At 36.1% G+C, this 21842-nt stretch overlaps 1 protein-coding gene across 3 annotated transcripts in view; it reads left to right on the forward strand.

Annotated features, from left to right (window-relative positions):
• roq (roquin) overlaps nucleotides 1–21842 on the forward strand; it is a 152038-nt gene that overhangs the window by 60142 nt on the left and 70054 nt on the right. The window contains exon 11 of one of the 3 annotated variants that reach the window (XM_066296054.1): nucleotides 3500–3555. The exons of the other annotated variants lie outside the window; for them this stretch is intronic. The gene's annotated coding sequence lies outside the window, so the exon portion shown is untranslated. Of the gene's footprint in view, nucleotides 1–3499; nucleotides 3556–21842 lie in introns of those variants that run through there. 3 annotated transcript variants of the gene reach the window in all.

The raw sequence follows: 21842 nt of genomic DNA on the forward strand, positions 1-21842 counted from the left end.
CAAATGAATATAAGGTGTCTATATGTTAAAAAATAGAGCGATTGAACTAAACATGCTATATATACAAAATAACCATTTTCTTTCTACAGAGCTCTTATAAAATTTTTTTGTTCTGTAAATTGACAATAAAATCAGAGTTTTTAATTTCCAAGCTTTAAATCATTCCTAAGAGAATTTTTCCTTTTTTTGTATATGAAAAATTCTTCTAGAATAACTGTTCTGAGCTAGCTTATTGTTGCCACCTGTGTTTCACAATGCAATGTTTAATGCAAGAAGTCGTCCTACCTTTCTTACCAATGCAGATAACTTGAATAATTTTACACAAGACCGCTGATTCTTTGAGCTCTTTTACGTAAAAAGCTATATGTACATACTAGAAAAATTGTACATCTCTACCAGTTTTTGAGATTATATAAAATTAAATTTTTCGTGCAGATATTGTGGGGCCACCAACCAGCTAATTTTAACATAAATTACTGGAGACAAGTTGGTCTTGTTTAAAAATCTGTAAACATATCTAGGTTGGAAAAAATGTTGCAGGCTCTGTAGACTGGGAATAAGCAAATTTCGTATCAGGAATATTTAACTCAATTACACTATTTTTCCACTCCTTGGCAAGAGTACCAATGTTTCTGCAACACTCTACGTAACGGAATTTACGAGTTTGAAATTGAAATAATTTTTATGTTGGTGTATGGAATATGCAGCCGCTAAGCATAATTTCTTCCAGTTCTTTCTAAAACTTTCAAATTTATCTAAGTTATCATCAACTTCAATATTGAGTTTACAACAAATAGTTATGAGTAACATAGACATGAGTATGCCCGCATAAACAATTTTAGAATCGAGTAGAAAACGATATCCAATCAATACAAAATGGCGCCTGAAAAGACCCCTATGGCGCAGCCCAGGGGAAGGGGGATACATTTACTTCCGTTCTTGGGATATTTATGGGATCCATTAGGAGCGAGTGCCGAACGGGCACATCTGTATTTATCGGTTTTGTATGTGTAAACGTCGTTTGCTCGCGCTAAGCGATTTCTTATTGTTGTCGTTTTTCCTTCTCCTCCAGACTTAATCGAATCGATACTCCGAGTCCCAAACAAAATGAATACCTATACAGTGTGTCCCATTGAAAACGAGTCACCCTTCATTCATTAAGCTACGGTTATGTTACGGGACTTCTTTTGACATAAGACTCAAAAATGTCATTGTCTTCTTGTCTCAGCTCAGCTATTGTTGTCAAAAATTTCGTATTGGATCAAGAGTCGGGTACCATCTTGATCGAAATGTCTTTTTATTATCTATTTGTTAATGTAGTTTTTATCGATAATCCGTTAAGGTTTTCTGAAGAATTGATCAAATAAAATCTAAAAAATAACAGAGAATAATAGATTTGCCACGGTCAACTCTACTTAGTATTGTGAAATGGAGGAAAAGATACTTTTTAACTGAACTAACCGTAACTTAATAACGTAGAGGCTCGTTTTCAATGGAGCCTACTATAATAACTGCGTAGGCAAGCTGAGCATCGATCAACTGAATGATAGGGCCAGGACTATAAATTTGCTTACGGTTCATATCGATCCAACCGAACCATTAAGAGAATTATTTTTGCCACCCTATATCGTTTAAATTTCTAAAGGATAACGAAACGATGTTGGAGACCCGATTGTTATTTGCTCCTTTTATACGTACTCCGGGCGTCATTGTGATAAAATATGATGTCGTGCAGGTCCCATAATAGGTTTTTAATACACTTTTTCCGTCGACTGAGTATTAACACGTTCATTTAATATTCAAAATCATTCATTAATTACTCCCATTAATGCATGATTTCTCATTAACGATCGACTGCAAATTTAATAAATAGACCTAGTTTGCTGGTTGCCTCTAATCAGTCACAGAGCGCTTATATGTTTCTTAGGTGATGAATACCTGTAACTTATGAAGGTTTTATTTGTTAGCTCTGAAGGGCGTAAAACACAATTTTTACACCCGAGGCTGAAAGCCGAAGCTATACGATGAGATTTTTACGTTAGGGGAGCACGAAATATTTTGCTGAAATTATTTACTTTGCATATTTCTCTAATAAATATTGTTCGAATCATTCCTGTTTATTTTATACCATGACTTTTTGGTGGTTTTGATGTTTAAAGCTAATGCAAAAAAATTAAAAATTAAATTTTCTAGCTTTTTTTACGACGTTTACGCATTAAGCCATAAAATGACATTTTACGCTCGCAAATAATTATTAATAAATTTACCAGGCTTTTTAATGATATTAATTCTTCAGGGAAGGTACAAAATTATATTTTTTGAGCGAATGTACATTTTTATGACAGAAGACTTCGTAGTATTAATTGCATATTATCTACTCTTTCTGGGCGAATTTTCTGTCTGCAATTAATGGTGATAAATGTTCACTTTTAAGAGAGTCCATTGCTATAAGGAATCTCTAATTTCCCTATAATTAAGTAATTTATTAAGTTGGGAAGGCCCAATTTATGATTCTCGGATGCGTTGATGGGTTTATCGTTCCGGAAAACCATGAATTAGGCCATTTTGGTACACATCTCGACCATTATTTAGAGTGTATAATTTTTATAGATATGAAATATGTTGATGAGTATAAGTTTGAAATTCTTAAATGCTTCTCTAATTTGAAATAAATTTCAATTTCCTCTTGGAGACTATTTCTAAGGTCAATTTTACTACAGCGAACATTTTCACATTGGTAAAATAGATACATTGTATTCAAGCTTGAGTTAGCATAAGGGATTACTCCCCGGTAATGTCTTAATTTATGCGGGACTTCCAACAGAGCTCAAAAATAACTCCCTGCATTAAATTATAACGGTAATGAAAAAAAAAATCGAATACCCTGTATAACCCGGTCCAATAATAATTACTCGCCGGAATGCATGGTTGTTAATTAAAATTTCTTTAGTAACCGAGGCATGCAACGTCATTGTTTGTTGGATGTATGCTCGAAATTATTAAGGTTACTGGCAAGTAATTTTTGAGATATTTCTGGGTTTGCGAATAACTTTACTTCGATAATAATGTTTATGGTTATTGCACCATCGTACCTGATTAAACCACAGAAAGTACTGACATGTTCACCCACTTTTCGCGCCGGATTGGCACGATTAAAGACCAAAAAATGGGCCAAATGTATAAATTATATTCCATTGCCACAGGTCGGAGGATTATGCCCTTGAGCGAATAATACTTCGTATAGACCCTCAGGCGTTCGTCACGAGCGTAATTTTCGTCTTTTATTCCTCTACACGTAAATAAATATTTTGTAAAACTGATGTAAAATTTTTTTGCGTAAAAAACCACGTTACGTAAAAGGCCACGGGAAAAAAACTTTTACGCCCGCAGCTGAAAGTTGTTGCTCCAGCTATGCGAGGGAAACAATCAGATGAGGACATAAAAAGTTTTTTTTTGTATGTTACTTTCTATCCATTTCTGACTGATATCTGTTTTCAAGAGAGACAGCATCGCTTCGCGGCTACTAAACTTGGCAAATTGAGGGGTGATTTACTTACCGTCCACCTGAATGGGAAGTAAAATGTTGGGTTAGTGAAGAGTTTTTAAGATTGATCATACATCAGTTAATTTGCTCACATACCAGTAACTGATTGCGCATAGCACTTCTAATTTATTGAAGTTAAATTTGAAAGTACATTTACTGCAATTTCGTAGATTTACTGAAATAATTTTCAGAATTAACGTTATAGTTTGTAACACTAGGTAATAAATTAACAGGTATAATTTTATCGAGACTGTTATGTTAATGGTTTTTTCTTTGCTCAGCCCTAGGCCATCTGCACTAATCTGACATGTGTTTTGAGCAAGGGTTTCACTTTTTTTTAAACTGATAGAGAGGAGAACGAAAGTATGCTCGAAAACTTGTATGGAATAGTATGTCTCGTACTCCCGAGCTCGGAAACATTATACTCGCAAAAATGTATTTTTATGTAATTTTTAATAACTTTATTTGTTAATGACGGTCACAGATTTTTGACAGAACCGTCAATAAGGATTTTCATCTGAGCCCTTAGTAAACGGTAAATGCTATTCTCAATTAGCTCTGATTGAGAATAGTGTGCAATTCCACTGCTCCAACAACTTCTTCTCGGGGGTGAAACGTTATTACTAAAAAAAATACGAGAAAGAATAAACAATCCGCTGTCAAAAGTATAGGACACCTTTATCTCATATATCAAAAATGACGATTATCATGGGTTCTATTCCTTTTTTTTATATATTTTGACGGGCAAAGACTTTTTTTAAAGAAAACGAAATGTGGTTTAAATTAAGTCGTTAAAACTGAAATTTTTTCCCCATTTAAGCGACCTTTGATACGTTCCGAGATCCTTTCACTGCCCGTAAAAAAATCATCCTGTGTGTATTGGGAAAAAAACTTATTTAAAAGTGAGTTCTTTTCGGCACTAAAATTCAATTTGAAAAGCACACAAACGAAAAAACTCATCCAATAATACACGTATAAGGTACCAGGAATTCTATTTGCAGACTCTCCGGCTCTGCATGGATCTTATTTCCAGCCATTTGCGCTAAACAAATAATGTAGTCCCGGCAATAGCGGCCCATTATCCTTCGTGCAAACAGGATCGGTATTTAAATTATCACACCGCGTTGCTACCAGTCTTCCCTTCGTCTTTTTTCACTCGTTATACCCGAAAAGGATTTCTCTTTTATACAGGACTTCGCCTCACGAATTTCACTGGGCAAACACTCTTTTACCTGAATTTCCTAAACTTACTCTATTCAGTCTCTTTGAGAGATCTCGTGGAGTATTTCTTTGTACTTTTTAAAAACTTGCAAATCTATGGAATAATAATTGTTTCGAGTATAGAAAAGTAGTTACGGAGTCATCCCCAGTGCCCGAAAAAAAAATCATTTGCATTTTTCCTCCATGTTTTCTGCAATAAATTTTTATTACATTTTTCCGCACTCTAGACAGGCACGCCTACCCAAAAACGTCATTAGTTGAATGAGGCACTTGAGTCTGAAGTAGGCCTGTATATGGAGATCAAATTAAATGGACGATAATGAATGAAAATTTCGATTTCAATTTTTTCCATTGTTCAATTAATACAAATCGGTTTAAGCTTGATTTGGTCCGATTTGTGATGCGATTGGGAAAATATGAGACGTAAAAAATTCAGAAACAGCTCCAACCATATTAGAGGCATTTAAAAGTGTTGGGGGCATTCATAATTTCCTTGACGTTCGAAATAGTCCACAAAATGTTTTTGATATATTAGTGAAAGTGGAATTACACATTAATGACTTTCATTTAATAAAAAAATAGCGAACTGCAATAATCGTCCCTTTCAAATAAGAGACATAATAAAACGAACCTGTTAATATTAATAAAAACGTGTATTTATAGGAATAAATTTATGATGTTTATTACCACTAATGCTTATAGCGAACCGTTTCCGATGGTGCTTTAGAGTTTGTTATAAGTGAACAAACATAGATTCCTTGAGGGAAAATAATTACATTTTCGTTATGCGACTTTTTTTCTGTGGCGCTTTAAACTGACTATGCAGAGCGTTGAAGTTGTAAAAAAAAATAATTTTGTTTATACCTTCTATGTTTCTTGATTTATTTTAGTAAAATTTTGCAGTGAGGCGCACTTTTTCTATAATTCGAGTAAAAAAATTTGGAACCAAATTGAGGAAAATGGGGGGTCATGGATGCTCCTCTCTCCAATTTTTTCCGCACGCCAATGACAAACATGTTTAACATGTGGTACCAAATGTCCTTTATCTTTATTTTTTTACTCTTGTAAAATTGTAATTTACGGCTTACTTTGGAAGATATTCCAGCATATTTCCATTCACTACATGGCACCTATTTTTCGTTTATATGGGGGCAGGTACGTATCATTTATTTTTGTACGAAAACAACTTTGATTTCTAATTTTTTTACCCACATTATAGGAAGACTGCGCTTCATCGAATTGTGCATTACTGCAAAATTTCATAAAAATATGTGAAGAAACACCAAAGTCATTAACAAAATAATTTTTTAAAGAATTTCAACACGTAGTGTAGCGAGTGTAAAGCGTCAAAGAGAAAAGTCGCTTAAGAAAAGTCTAATTCATTTTGCTTAAGGAATCTGTGATTAACGGATTTCCCTACTAATTTGCAACACCCTGTATATACTGTTACTGTATTCGTCTCTATGTAGACCGATATCGCTTATCGAGACTACTTAATTAATCTGCACAGTTTGTAATTTTTTGTTACTTACTGTTTCAAAAGTGATCAACATTGAATACCTCCTGCACTGGTCCGGAAAATGTCTAAATTTTTCACCTGCTATTTATTACTTTAATTAAAAAATATTGACCATGGACGCCGCTATTAAGGCTTTGGAGTGTTAAAAATGCAATGTAATAAACCCTAATTTCAACTCACTCTCAAAATAGTGGAAATCAATGCGCAAGTTACCCTATATCTCGAGAATTGCAAGAGATAGAGCAATGCATTAGTTTTACACTTGCTCTTTTAGTTTACCAGATACCAGCATACTGCTACATATCACAATTCTTCGATTTTCCGAGCGGAAGTTGCAGTGTTCGAATTCATTTCGGTATGTGTACATACATATTTTTTCCCGTATTGACCGTTCCTCTCACAACCTCACATGTAGGGACAGCTGAAGAAAATACGACATAAACTACCTTTATAAACAATGACCGTATCTCTTGAGTAATTTTGGCTACAGCTAATTCGAAAAGAAAAACAGCGAAATATATTGCTTTAAAATCTCTATGGTTTGTGTGAAGCAAATACTCTGTAGATACTCATATTAAAAAAATGGCCCAACAGAACAAGAAATAAAATACTTCAGCACCCTTGACGTCTTTGCCGACGTCGTCATCTTCTGCAGAAAGAGTTCTCTGCAGGCAGTGGAAATCCGTCATTATATCCCGGCCGAGGGCAAAGATCTTCCAGGCGTTCGCTACACGCTTTCGAACAATGGACGTCAAGAGGCATGTATACGGGGCATAAGGGTCTGAAGGGCAAAGGGACGATGGAGACAGGGAACAGGCCCATTATACCCGTCGGCCGTGTCACACCCTGACTGAAACACATCTCGTTTACCATAAAAATTCCTAATATTAATCACAACACTTTCAAAGGGCGTGCTGATCTGCTTACATCCCACTAAATGCATTTCTTATTTACTCGAGGGATGATGCCAAAAGAACGAGATTTGTAGACGAACTTCTTATAGTAGGCCATCCCAATATAAAAGAATAAGGGTTCTCTCTTGAGGACCTGCTATGTTTCCTGAAATGTGAAAAAGGGGCCCATGAACACACACACTTGGGGATTATATAACTATACACTTATTATTATCTTCCGAGTGAAGATGAAATTTAAGAAAGTCACACAGAGCGAGGGGCAAGTGTATGAATTGAATTATTTATAGGGTTTAATAAATCAGCCTTGTAAAGAAAATAAAGTATCGGTAGGCAGGTAAGTTGTTCGGGTTTTATTGATGTTTCATGGGGTCGGAATTAAATTGAAGATTTTTTACAATGCACAATCCGAAATCCGTTTCAGTGAGTAGATACGCGGTTCATTTGCAACATAATTTAAATAACTATGGCCAGAACTGCAGGGTTTGATCATGGGAATTGCACCACTAGGCTCCCAGCCCTTTTATATTTTTGTACAAATTTATGAATAATTTACGAAGTTCGTTTAGAACTAAATTCACACCTCGTTCACGATAGCCGTGAAGTGGAAACTCTAGAAAATGATTTTAAAAAGCCCGCAGTAGCGGCAAGAACGGCAGGAAGAAAAAGTGGATTTTCCGTAGTCGATAAAATATTTAATTCCGCCGTAGAATTTGCGCGTTCGCGGCATTTAAGGAAAAATTATTAGATTTTCGAATAAATTGGTCGTCCATTAATTTGACGTAGAGCGAATTTTGCAAGAGCAAATCTGATTTGCTCCGCCGAGCCGTCCGGAATATGAAAGGAATGCTACGTGGCTCGTTTGGCTAAAATGGCGCTGAAATTGTCGACAAAAAGTGTCGTAGTTTTTTCTTCTTTTAACACCACGGTTAAATCCAAAACAACTATAAATTTATTACGAATGTTTCATGCTTCACGACGGAAAAATGACTGGACAGTTGCCGAAAATGCTTGACATGCGACCAAACGCGGATGATTCGGAACCATCAGTACCGATTTTTATTTTCAGCACCAATCATTTGGCTTTCAGGCACTAATTCACGCGAAAATATTTCTCAAGCGTGCTTTCTTCTATCATTGGACTACTTCAACAAATTGAACACATTGTTTGGTGAACAAAATAGTCAATAAAAGTTTAACATTCTCAAAGGGGGAAGTCGCCTTTTTGGCAGCTGCTGTAGTGACAAATCAAAACAACCACGATCAGTGGTTGTCAGTACTGTTTCATAGATGGTTGGGGCACATCAACGGTTGGTGGAGCGTACGACCGCAACCGCGTTTATTTTGGGAACCTCTTAATGATTCGTCTTTACAGCAGCAACATTCGGCGTGGACTTCGTTCAATCACATTTCCTGTAAATTACAATATTTCAGAGGAACGTAGAATCACATTCTACAAGTACTCAAATTCTTTGGAGAAGATTTTAGTCCGGTGAGACATGGTATTGATGTTGAAAGTTCAGTATCTAGATAGAAGACTACCTAGAAGACCTAGATAGTCTTATATTTATCCTCATGATAATGAAGTATGTAATTAATAAGTAGAGCCCAAATTGCCGAATTGAATGGTAAATTAAGATAGGACGATGGTGTTGCAAAATTTCGTTCACTCTTTACATTATTTAGTGGTTTAACTACGGCCTAACTTGTGCCTTTAAAATTCAGGATTGGGCCAAATTTCCGATGAAGAGGCTTGCTGATGGCTTTACTCGAAAAAATCTCTTATACATGATACGAGGAATGTACGAGGAAAAATTCGGGTCAGTATAAAAAGAATAAGTTGAATCCAATATCTCAAAGCTTGAACAGGAAAAAAAAATAACATTAGAGTGTAGGCCTAAGAAACAAAATTTCGTATCGAATTCAATCTTCCTCGTATCTCTTATGGTTATCAAAATCGTCATGGTTGATCGCCAGCAACGAACGCTACGTATATACAAATTATTTCCATACTTAACTTAATGTAGTCAATATATTGCTGTTAAAATATGACATTTATATTGCGAAACAATCTTGTTTTTTTGGGCTTAAAGTTCTGACATGCAAAATGGAAGGCCCAAGACTTTGACTTTGAACTAGGTAGTTCACTCTAAGAGGAATTAAGGCAGCCGCAACGGTTTGCACTCACAATGGTAATATGGATGGACGAAGCTTTATTCCTCTATTCAACACGGTCCTAAACGTCAGTATAAAATCTGGACAGTCGTAAAAGTAAACCAAGTTGTTTTTTCGCGCCGAATGCGCATTGGTGCGGGTAGCTGAATTCGCCATTAATGTTTGTTGTACTTGTCATCCTGAATTGATGGGCGTATTTAAACCAAATTGTAGTGCACCCTTTGCAAATACCACGACTGGTTTTCAAAATACGAGACGTCCTGCATTTTTAAAAGCGTCCACTTTTGGACTAAGGTAAATTGGGTTTAATCGTTTTGTTTTTGTCTCATAATTCTATGGTAAAATTTTGTACAAATCTTTTAGAGGCACCTTGTATATCTGACAAGCATGTACTAAAATTTTTTTGCTGCTTAATTGTGTGGGGATAAACGTATATATTCCCCATGACAACGCAACCATAACAGAGCCAAGAACCTAATTTGCGATACCATCGTCGCAGGACGCGACATGTTAATTTGAGTGATGCATCTTACTGATGCCCATACACATGCAATTTCCGTTGAATGGTGTTTGCTTCAGTGAAGATTTCGAATAATTCAACCAATTACCACACTATTTTAATGATGTGTGCATAATATCTGATTTTCAGCGACACGCTAAGAAGCCTTAAGTTTTTCATTCTTGCATTTGACATGTTAATAGTGAAAAACCACCAATTAAGCCTGCAAAAAATTGTGCAATGGAAATAATGTGACGCTGGTTGAATTTAAACATACATTCATAATACAATGTAATGTAATAATAAAAGTAAAAGTTCACAACACATCCAAAAATGAAATCTACCTGTTACGTAGAAACTAAAAGGGGATGTTGGACACGTCGCCGACACAAATTTGTACTCATTCACTCACTTTATCATACATGTAAGTGTTTAAAATGCGTATACATGCCATCATATAACGCATGTTTAAAGACATATCCATATGAGAGTGTGCCCTTGAATGGAGGGATGGAAACAAACAAGAAACCATAAGCAAGCACCAGCTCAGCCTTTTGTGGACTCACCGAAAATTTCTTCATTTTCGAGAATGCTTTGAGGACACTCACGGTGGATGTCCGGTTGCGATGAATATCTGATGTAATGTGCCTATCTAAAAAAGTAAAAAAATTTACATACATGTAAGAAAAAATCGATGGAATGTCCGCAAAAGAAACCGAACGTTCAGGTACAACTGTTAAGAAAATATTGAGCAAGCCGAAGACAGGTGTTTCTACTTGCTTGCTTTATCAGGCATGTGCGTTGCGCACCAATTATTGCTAATCTCTATATCTCTGTGTATTTGATATCCACAACGTCTTTGGAATGACTGAAAGTTCGTTTTTTTAAGTATTTATTAAATCTGTAATTTTCCCCAAAAATATTGTGGAATGCATTTTTCAGGGAAAACCATTTTCCCAAATGGCTTCCAAAACACACAATGCGTCTCCACGAACAAAATCCCATTCATCCAGCACATATTACCACTTCCCCATCGCCAAATGCCCCCCTTTCCCCTAGTCCTTTCTTTTTTGTTTTTACTCGGGCTCGGCTCCACAAATCCCATCAGCTCCGGCGTTCCGAATTTATTGCAAATCAAAGTCGTCGGCGGCGGTAACGGAAGAAAATGGAAGAAAATGCAATAAAAGCGGGCCCCCGACGTGTGCGACACATGGCGCGGGGGGCGGCAGAGGAGGCAAAGCGTGGCGCAGGGGGAGGCGGACCGCCGCCTCCGGCGAATCAATCGCAGCGCGGCCCCCAGGATTCCCGGATTTTGCGAAAGAGTTCTCTACGTGTGTATGTGCCCGAGGTGGAGAGAAGGAGAACGTCACGTACATGAGACGATCGGGCCATTTGCCTTTACGAGTGGAATTGATGGGAATGGGATTTGGAAATTATCGGATCTGCTTTCCTAAAAAGCAGAATAAAAATTGGGCGAGAGAAAGAGCGACACAAAAGAACGACGTTTTTTGTTTTAGAGCTGGAAAAGAAGTGCCAGTGAAGAACAATGTAAAATCTGGTTTAGTTGTTCAATACTGAACATCTTACCCTTTAACAAATATTTGCACATTTGATATGACATGTTTTAAAGGAAATATGATACATGCTATATGACAAAGAAATGACAAGTGACGAAATTTTTAACATATTCATGCTACGTTCTACATCTGCAGACCTATTTCGCAACTATTTCGTTTTGAAAAGTAGCTTTCTTTACATAACTAGTTTCGTAATGAAATCTCTTTTAGTCACTGGTTTGGATTACGAAAATTATGGCTTCATTTTCTAAAATTAAAAAGAAAATTTCTACGACTACCTTGTAAAAAATGTTAATAATATATACAACCCAAATGCACTAACATAACTTGATAATCGCATATTATAGATTGCCAGTAACGGCAAAGCATGTACGCATGCGAATACTTTTTATACTCACATGAGCGCGAAGAGTATAATTTGTTGATGATGATTCGTCTTTCATTGAGAATTCCTCTTTCTACATTAAAATTTAAATATAGAAATTAGACTTAAAAAAAATTATAAAATGTTTAATTTGAAAAAAAAATTGAACATCAATTCGCAAATAGAGGTTATGATGAATAGGCTGTGACTTTTTATATTCTAAGTAAAGGGCTGAGTTAAACCAACTTCGTGTAACAGACATAAAAAAACTTTAGTTTAGTATAGAAACAATAAAAAATATATTCAACAATATTACTTTAAAGAAACGGAAGAATATGATTTTTTTTAATTCTTGTAGAACTTATTTAAGTTTTTTGTAGAAAATTTTTCATCGACCTAGCAATTGATCAATTAAAGATTTCCGATCAATAAACTAAGAGAAACACCTCCAAAGAACAAACGAGGTCAAGACCTAACAATACCAACAAACCAATGCAAGAAACCAGATTTTGTTTAGTTATTTTTTTTTAATCAAAAAATTATTTCATTTACTACAGAAATCTGATGTATCAGGAGTAAACTGGTGAATGAACGTGTAAGCAAACAAATTTTTTAATATTAATTTGCCAAGAAATTTAATCTTAAACTTACATATATTTACTACATAAAAATTGCAGTACCAACAGGATGTATAATACGCAATTTTCAAATTCGTCTTGAATTTTTGAGTTTTTCAAAGTAGATTAAATTCCAATAAGTTAAGTAGTATGTTTCATGGCTTAAGCTCGGTTCTGTTAAGCCCGACTCTCATATACACAACTACTTGTAAGTTATCTATTTATGCCATATTAAGCCATGAATTAACAACTAGGCTTTAGCGTTTTAAATGGGTTCAGGCCAAATGGTGATGAACCAACCAAATAGTGCATCACGGTGCTCATTGAAGGCTGAACGTTAAATCTCGGGGTTTGTAAAGTGAGTGTTTATAGGTCAGATTCAACCATCGGATAATGGAGCATAATTACAATCGGCATGGTTGTTCTCGAATCGACCAAATGTCTAGATTAGGCAGAAGCCAGATTAAGACCTTCAGAACAACATAATTATATATGCGTTCTGGAGAGGAGTTTTTGTTCATATTCAACGATAATTGAAAAATAATGGCAACATTGGGGAAACTCACTCCTCTTTAATGGTCCTAAAATGTACACTTTCATTATAGGAAACTTCAATATTTTCAAGAAACACGGTAATATTCCTCTAAGGAACGATAAGATGTTTAATTATGCTTGATACCTTGTCCATATTCACATTCCTTCCTTAACATCCTCCAGGTTGTCCAAAAGCAATGACCTGTCCAACTCGGAATCTCCCTCAACCTCTCTCCAATCTCGCCTTCAAACAAATTCAATTACGCGAAAGGGGGACAAAGAAACAATTATTCCAAGCGGTGAGGACGAGGAGACATAGGGACGGGGGTGGCACGCCGCCCGGAAGTCATTAAAAGCGTCCGCGGAGTTACGAAACTCCCATTAAAGGCGACGGAAGGGGGAAGTTGCCGCGATCACTGAACTTTCTCTTACAACTTTCATTAGCGAACCCTGATCTTGTCCAACTTTCGCATCGACCCGGTAACCGACTTCAGTCGGCACCAATTAATTCTAATTCGCTCCGCTCCGACGTTGCCAGTTGTCTTAATTATTCCTTGAGTTTGGAATGCTCAAATATAATCAAAATAAAATTATTGTGACGTCTCTAAAAATGAAAAGGAGGATACGTTGAATGGTGGAGATGGGCGGAAACTGGAATTGAGAGTTTGAAAAAAGTTTGTTTCACTGTCTCCCATAAGTAACTTTTTTCAGGCCATCTTCTTCTACTAAAAAAAGTGTTACTAATCCAGAACATGGCCCTACCCATTTTGCATACATATTATCGATTTAGTTATTATTTGTTTCATGTCTTACGAATTTTTTTTTGTATAATATAGATAGTAAATACTGCCACAATAATTCTGTAATGGCAAATTTATAATAATTTTTATAAAGCGTTCAATACTATAGAGTGACATCATTAGTCAGTCATCATCAGTTTACATTATAAAAACTATAAATTTGGCTGAAAAGCCGGTGGAGCATATGAATTTTTCGAAGTTTACTAATAAACTCCCCCTTGTAAATCGGAAGGGAATATCTTATGCTCCTCAATGGCAATCTTATAATAAGGAGTAAATGGAATAGGGACTAAAGGCAGTGGTCGACTCATGATGTCCACTAGCCACGTTCCCTAGGACGACTGCTCAAGTATATGTATCTTTCGTTGACTAGAAAAAGGGACATTTAGAACCAAGATAGTGATTCTGAATAAGACAGAATCTCCTATAGTGAGTTTTTGTCTATCGTAAGTTGATATGAGTTTTAATGTCTCTTTATTAAGACTGTCTACGTTACTCCGGACTTTTTAACCATAAAACGTCGTTTTGTTTTTAATTAATATGAAATTGAATGAATTGGACATATGTAAATATATACGTCAAATATGAAATAAACGCTACAGCATTCCAAGAATAAATTAATTCATAGCAACCCAAGAAATGCATACCAACCTTTACATCAATCGCTGGCGCTAAGCAAGCGATAATATATTCATTTCTGTGTCAGAAGGGAACAAATAAAATTGCTCGTAAAATCACAATTTGGTGCTCCGTTTTGAAAGCGCAAAGGTAAATTACTGTTGATAGTGGAAAAACCTAATTTAATTTTTAGTTGCAAATTTTGTTTTCTTTTAGTGAAAGAATTTAGTTGAACGCAAGATTTAATATTCCATCTATTGAAACAAATTTTGCTGTCAAATTTTGTCGTTCCAGAATATTTTACGTGTTCGGAACACTAGAAACACTTCAGGCACTAACGGACACATTGCTATAGTTCCATAAATGGAGTTTAACACCACATGTCAAAAAATCAAATTCTATTCTCAAAGAACCAAATTACGGGGATACGATAAACCGTTTCCGGCCTCGAAAATAAAACAATTTAAAATTGACGGAAGTACGATTTTATTTTTCCACATAGTCAATCTGAAGTTCAATGCACTTAGTTCTATGAAGCTCTGAGGCCTTTATGTCGTTGTTATGAGATGTCTAGCTTTTGTCCAACTCTTTAAAATACGCATTTGTCGCGGATATTATTTCAGCATCTGAACCAAATTTCTTACCAGCAAAACTTTTTCACGTTCGGGAACAAGCTGAAATCGAAAGGAGCCAAATCTGTTGAATAGGGTACATGTGGCAGCAATTTTGTTCTCTTCGAAAAATAGTCTATAAGAAAAATCCCTTTGGAATCCCAAAATACTCGCCATAATCTTTCTGCCTAATGGAATCGTTGTGGCTTTTTTGGAACAGGTCGATGCTTTGCCGTCCACTGTCGGAACTGCGCCTTGGTTTTCGGTGGATAATGATGAATCCATGTTTCTTCTATCATGCTGAAACAACGTAGAAAATCAGTCTGGTTCTCTTGAAACATATTCCAACACTGACCCGAAATGTTTATGCGAGTCAATTTTTATTCGGGCATCAAAAGACATGGCACTCACATTGCAGACAGCTTTTCCGTGCTTGAAAGTTCGGTCAGCATACGATATATTAGAATATTTAGGAATAGTTTTGGGGCGAGGGCTTAAGGTTTACTAACCATATTGATCATTTAGTGGAAAACTGTTAAGATAGCAAATGCCATGTGTAGAATGATGTTCAGTTGATCAGTATTACAGTCAATTAAAAGGAAAGTCTTGATAGGAGTGCCACATTCAGTAAAACTGCACGCAGTTCCAATATGGATGAAAGTTATGGAATATAAGAAATATAAGAATAAGTTGAAGAAAATCCAAAGGAATGCGTTACTGAGAGTGTGTTTGGTATTCCGAACGGTATCTATGGACGCCACGTACATCATTGTCGGAATCATACCTATAGAGATCTTAATCGAAGAAAGGGTGGAGATTCGGGAAACGGGAAAGAACGAGAAAACGGAAGTAAAAGAGAAAGCGATGGAGGAGTGACTAAGGAAATGAAACACGGAGACGGATAGTGCCATATGGACAAGGAAATTCATTTCGAATGTGAAAGGATGGTGTGGAAGGAAGAACGGCGAGACGAAATACTTTTTTTACGCAGATGTTGACGGGTCACAGTTTCACACAATATTTCAGTGCGTAAGATGGCAAAACAAGACGAACAATTTGAACAAACAACTGAAAATAACGATGAAATGGACATTACATTTTTGATCGCCGAAAAAATGAACAAATCCATATGTAGACCATTGTTACCGTTGTTAGATTACGGACACACATTGAGGGCACATGCAACGGAAACAACTTAACAATACATGCAATCTACATAAGGGTTTGGACTAAGGCTGATATAAAGGTACGGCACGATAAGGCCCGATAATCAGTCACACAGTCTATTCAATAAATTACTATAGGAACGAACATGATAAGAATAACTGAAAGACTGCAACAAATTCAGGAAAGCTGGAAAGACAATCATGACAACTAGACCATTCCGAATCCTTTTTGTCTTACAAGACCAACAAGGTAATCACTGTATAAACGGCCGGACGTTATTTAATTTTTGTTAAAAAGATAATAGTTGGGATGGGTTTGAAACATTAGATACGTTTCACTGAATCACATTTAATTCAACGTGTTCCTCCCAGGTAAGTAATATAGTGAAACGATGTTATAACTAACTCTCCTGCGTACTCAATCTCTATTAGACCACTCCGTAGAAAAGCCTTGGCCGCCGTGCTGTACAGATTTATAACCCCTTTCGCCGCACGTAACATCCCTCATTCTTTGTTAGATTGGCGATAGTGCACGGATTTTATACCCACCACTTATCTCAGACAAAGGCTCTAATTTCGCTGCTGCTCTCGGAAGGAAATTTTCTGCTGACGTGGCCACTTCACAAAAAGCTTTTCACGTACACCAGCTCTAAAGGCAGCAGCTTTGGAGTTGGCCATTCGAAAGTGACTCGTTAAAGATGCTTGAAATTTGCCAGGGAAGTTATAAAGTTCAAAGGAACCTCCACTTTTAAGGAGTTTGCCACTGCTGTTCAGACTTGTTCAACTGTTTGTAATTATGATCAAGAGTTTGCTGCGACCGATAAATCAATCACGACTTAACGGGTTCCGGATAGTTAGTTGGGCCGAAAAATACCCGTAACAAGGTATTTTAACTTAAAAATCACTTACGCAAATATGGCATATGAGGAATTTAGAAAATCAATGCCTTAAAACCACTGAAGCAGACATTGTCCATATAAGTACTAAGATATAATTTATTGTGCACATAAAGGTGGTGCCACAACTTAGAAAAAAAAAATCGATAATACTTGAGTCAGAGTTATGCGCATTTTGTTATGGAAACCATTAATTGAACTAATTTGTTGGAAAGTTCTAAGGATTTCTCTAATGGCAGTGTAATTTGACTAAAAAAATTTCTTTGTATAGTTCAGATATACTGACATTTTGGTCTAATGGCCAGCTAAATTATGTAAATCAATCGTTATCACATTCAAATCACTTGTGAATACTGCCACCAATCACGGATCCTGCACTGGAGGATTAAAACAAACGCCAGACCATAAATATCGCTCGCCTTATAAAGATTACACTTCTCATTAGCAGAATGGGCAGTAATAAAGCGAGTGGCCATTGTGGCACATCTGAAAAGAAGTGTATTAAATGCGCCGATCGTGATTCAAGCCAATTGCGTTTGATTCGCTTAATGACCCCCCGAGGGTATTGAAGAACTGAAATTATGGCATTCAATGGACAAGTTGATTTCTTTAAGACATGACATTATTTTGTTGGCACTAGAGGTACCTACAAGTGGAATAAATCGCTTAGTTAAATTAGATGCACTTATCCCCAGTTTAAAATATACGCATATACATATAAAAAAGCCTGGTGATGAATTCTACGTGATGGCTGCTGGGGATAAAAAGTTTTAAAATGTAATGAAAAATTCGAGTCGGTCAAACTGAAGAACTAAGCAAAAGAACAGAAACAGCAAAAAGAAAATGTATTCAGATCACCAGATGACCATAATTTCTTCGGTTTGGAGTAGAACATTGATATTATCATCCTTGTTTGGTTTGTGGGATTAACCGATTGGCATATTTTTCGACTTATCCAAAACTGGCGTAGTCATTCTACATGATAAATTTGGCATTTCTGACGATATAAGTAGTTGTTTTACATCTTAAGTATTATCACCTCTTTGTAAGGTAGTTGCAACCGGTTAAGTGCACTAGGAGATTTCTGTCCATAAGAAGTTATCTTCAAATATCCTTTTATTTACATCGGACTTACTATCAATTATTAGTGGATTTTGGTACTCTCTAAGTATCGTGTGGGAAGTCGAATATATTCTTGCGACATTCAAATGCAGACAATTTCAAATTGGACATTTAGCGTTGGGATATGAGGAAATATATAAAAGTTCAAGTGGGGACAAAATTACGTAATTTAGCGCCTGACCAAATGACATTTTCAAAATATGAATTTTTCAAATACTTCCGAAGATGCTCAAAAAGAAAGAACAATTGGAGATTTGGTTTTTGTTTTTTAGCGTTATTTGACAAGCAAAGCCAAAACCGCAAACACTTACGATGACATTTTCAGATTTTCCATCCGACAATTTTTTTGTCGAACAATGAACTATATAGGAAAAAATAAAGTTGATGATGTTAGTAAAAAGACGAAACGTCAGGTGGCAAATCTGACCACGTCATCTTGTAGTTGCGAATAAGTGGAAATGAAAATTTGCTTGTGGTTTTGGACTTCCTTTTCAAATAACGCAAAAAAAACTTTAAAACGAGATCTCCAATTTTTAGTTTCTTTTAGTTATCTTCGGAAGTACTCGGAAAAATCAGATTTTGAACACGCGATTTGGTCAAGCGCCAAATATTGCCCTCAATCAAACTTTTTCGTATCTCTTCTAGATTCCGAGATCCCAATAGTGAGGGTCGAATTTAAAATGCCGAGTATATTTGGACTGGTCCAAAAATTGGGACAATCTTGTATTGGAATACTTAATAGTTTTATAAACGATACTTACGATACTACGAACTGGATTTGTTCTGCACACATTTGATTCTGAGGTCAAATCGAAAAAATAAACAAGTCTTGGGAGTTTGTAAAATACTAACATTTTCTAAATAGAAGCTCATAACAGTAAGCTATGATACTGTATCTTAGACCCCCTATATTTTTGATATCACCAAGAACATTCTCGTTGGACATAGCAATATGGGACGGTAGCCCATTAGAAAGTCAAATAATGAGTTACTTCAACTTAAATCGGAAATGATGAAAAGCATTTGGCAGCTCACGAATGCAATGTTTCAACAAATGTGAAGTCCAAAAAGTCATTTGGGCCGGTCGAAGAACAAAAAAGTTAATTGAGATGGACCACCTCTAAAAAAAGTTAATAGGGACGAATCACGTTTCAGAGCCACGAGGTATACAAATATACTCTAAAAATAAAGATGAAATCGGCGAAATACTGTACAGCTTTTACTTTTTTTTACTTGAGTTAATTATAATCTCGGCTACGCCTTAATTTACAAGTTTTAATCCTGCATGTTGTTTACTCATTCTCGGCTTTGAAATGTTAATAACTAATTCTTGCAGTGTGAGATTTCCTCCATCCGAGAATTCGTTACAGCTGGTTCTAAAAAATTATTGAAATTTTTTGAGGTTTTAATATGTCGAAAACGGCTTTTTCGATTTTTTTCCGGTTTTTGAGATTTTATAAAAAGCGTTAAAGTGGCTAAAAGCTTCAATCGACAATATTTCATAAACTTTCAGCCTTATCAAAAGAAGTGTAATGCGTGTTTTTTGGTTTCCATCCAAAACTTGCCATTCCCGAGCCATCATTATATCATTTGCGGTTTTTGTTAATTAATTTTACATAAATATCGTCATTAATATATTCTTTAGATTTTTGTAACTTGACCCTTGATAGTTGGCTAGTCGCCAAATAGAAAAATCCATTGGACTCGTTTTGGGAGAATCGGTGGCCAACTGCAAAGTGCTCAAACGGTACATCGATCTTTCAGCGATAAAAAGCGCCTTCGAGACACTACAGGAATGCATTAAAAAAATGAGTTAGTGTCAATATCGTGAGCGCCACATATGTACGTATGTGTTGTGGAGGCGAATAAACTAGTAAATATAACATTTTTTATTTTATCGGTATGATATTTTTTGAAATACCGTCGATTGAATTTAAGAAATCAAACAGTTTGCAATAGTGGAAAGTATTTCTCGTTCAACCGATTTTGAAAACGTTGCCCGATTCGAGTGTTGCAATAGCGGTCACACTTACGCAAATAAGATGTTCCGCATGGACGTGAGCTAAGCAGCTACGAGACGATGTCTGGATTTAAGAGGATTTTCTGTCAGCACCATATGGAACAGACTGAAATATTTTTGTAATGCGACTTTAATCAATTTAATGCGACATTATATCTTGAAACACCGAGCGTTCCCCGATTTTGTTTCCATTTTTGTCTCTCGTCGCACTCCATTCGTCAAGGGAACTGAATATTTTGAAGAGGAAAAGCTTTTATATTCATTATTTCGAAAGTAATATGTGAAGGAACAAGAGCGGCTGCATCCGTTGGCATCCTTTGTGCTATATACCATTTTTATTAATTTCGCTCCACTTCCCGTGGGAAGCGCAATATTTCAGATATTACCCGTTTTCGAGACAGCGGATGTAATTTCCGCAGAAAGAAGGCGCTGAGAGCTTTCTTATATTCTCTGCTTTCTAATACGTCCCACCGTTACTGCCTCTTTCTTAGACGATAGATGCAATAAGTATCTATCCTGGGAATACATTCCAGATATTGGAAATCAGACTAAAAGAACCAGGTTAAATGTCTAACATATTTTTCCAGCTAATGTGGCCCAGATGTTCAGTTCGTGCCAAAATTTTACAGGGAATTAAATAAAGGTGCCGCTCCAAAACAAACGCAAAATTGTGCTTTTCAGTTGACGAGCTCCAGAAACCAATATCTCCGCTTATGGCTTTGGAACGATTTTTCTGTCACCTTTTCATTGGGAATTATGGTTTAGCTTCTAAACTAACCAAGATTAACCCGAAGGTTTCAGCTAGTTCTGGACAATAGGCACACCAACATCGGGCCACATTCGGTTGAGGTGAAAATTTTGTGCAACAATTTTTGAAATCGTTAGGAAATCCGGAGCAGGAACGGCGTCGATTCCCATTTGAATCTATGCGGAAGGTAGCGCCTCATTCCCCCGAAGTCCCACAAAGTCAACAGTTGCTCAGCAGTTGTTGACTCTGCTTAGCCCTACCATCGATCTCCGGAAATGACCTTAAATTAATTAAAACTCAGGGTGATAATAATTTTAACGGTCGCTAAATCTTTGCCTCAAACCACCTCTTCCAAAGTATGTGAACGAGATCAACTCCCACTGAAATATGCCAGGAAGTTAATAAAAACTGTTATCAAAATGCTCAACAAAATAATGGACAAAGAAACGGGATAGTTGTTATTATCTATCGGGACGCCCCAATATGTTTGAATGCCTCGTCTATTTTTATCTAAATCCTTTTTTTCCACGGTAATTTACTCCATAGCTCTCTTAGTTCATATTTTGATACGGAGGTGTATATAGAACGATGATAATTGCCTTTCTGAGTCCAAAAGTGGTATTTTTATCTTCAATTCGAAACAAACAAAGAAACCCTTAACAATCTCCACTTCACAAACAAATTCGTAACAACCAGATCATGTTAAACATAAACAATTGGGTCAATGTTTGAATAAATGAAAAGAATTTAAAAAGACAAAAATATATAGTGTCTCCCTTCGATTTTTAATTATCTGAATAGAACGAAATACATAAAACTAATAGAAATATCTATCTCGAGATTAAAAAGGAAGGAAAACCCATTTGATCAGCAACAGCAATATCCCATAAAAAAAATTAA

The sequence above is a fragment of the Euwallacea fornicatus genome, chromosome 24, assembly GCF_040115645.1.
Source record: "Euwallacea fornicatus isolate EFF26 chromosome 24, ASM4011564v1, whole genome shotgun sequence".
In the NCBI taxonomy this organism is placed as follows: Eukaryota; Metazoa; Arthropoda; class Insecta; order Coleoptera; family Curculionidae; genus Euwallacea; species Euwallacea fornicatus.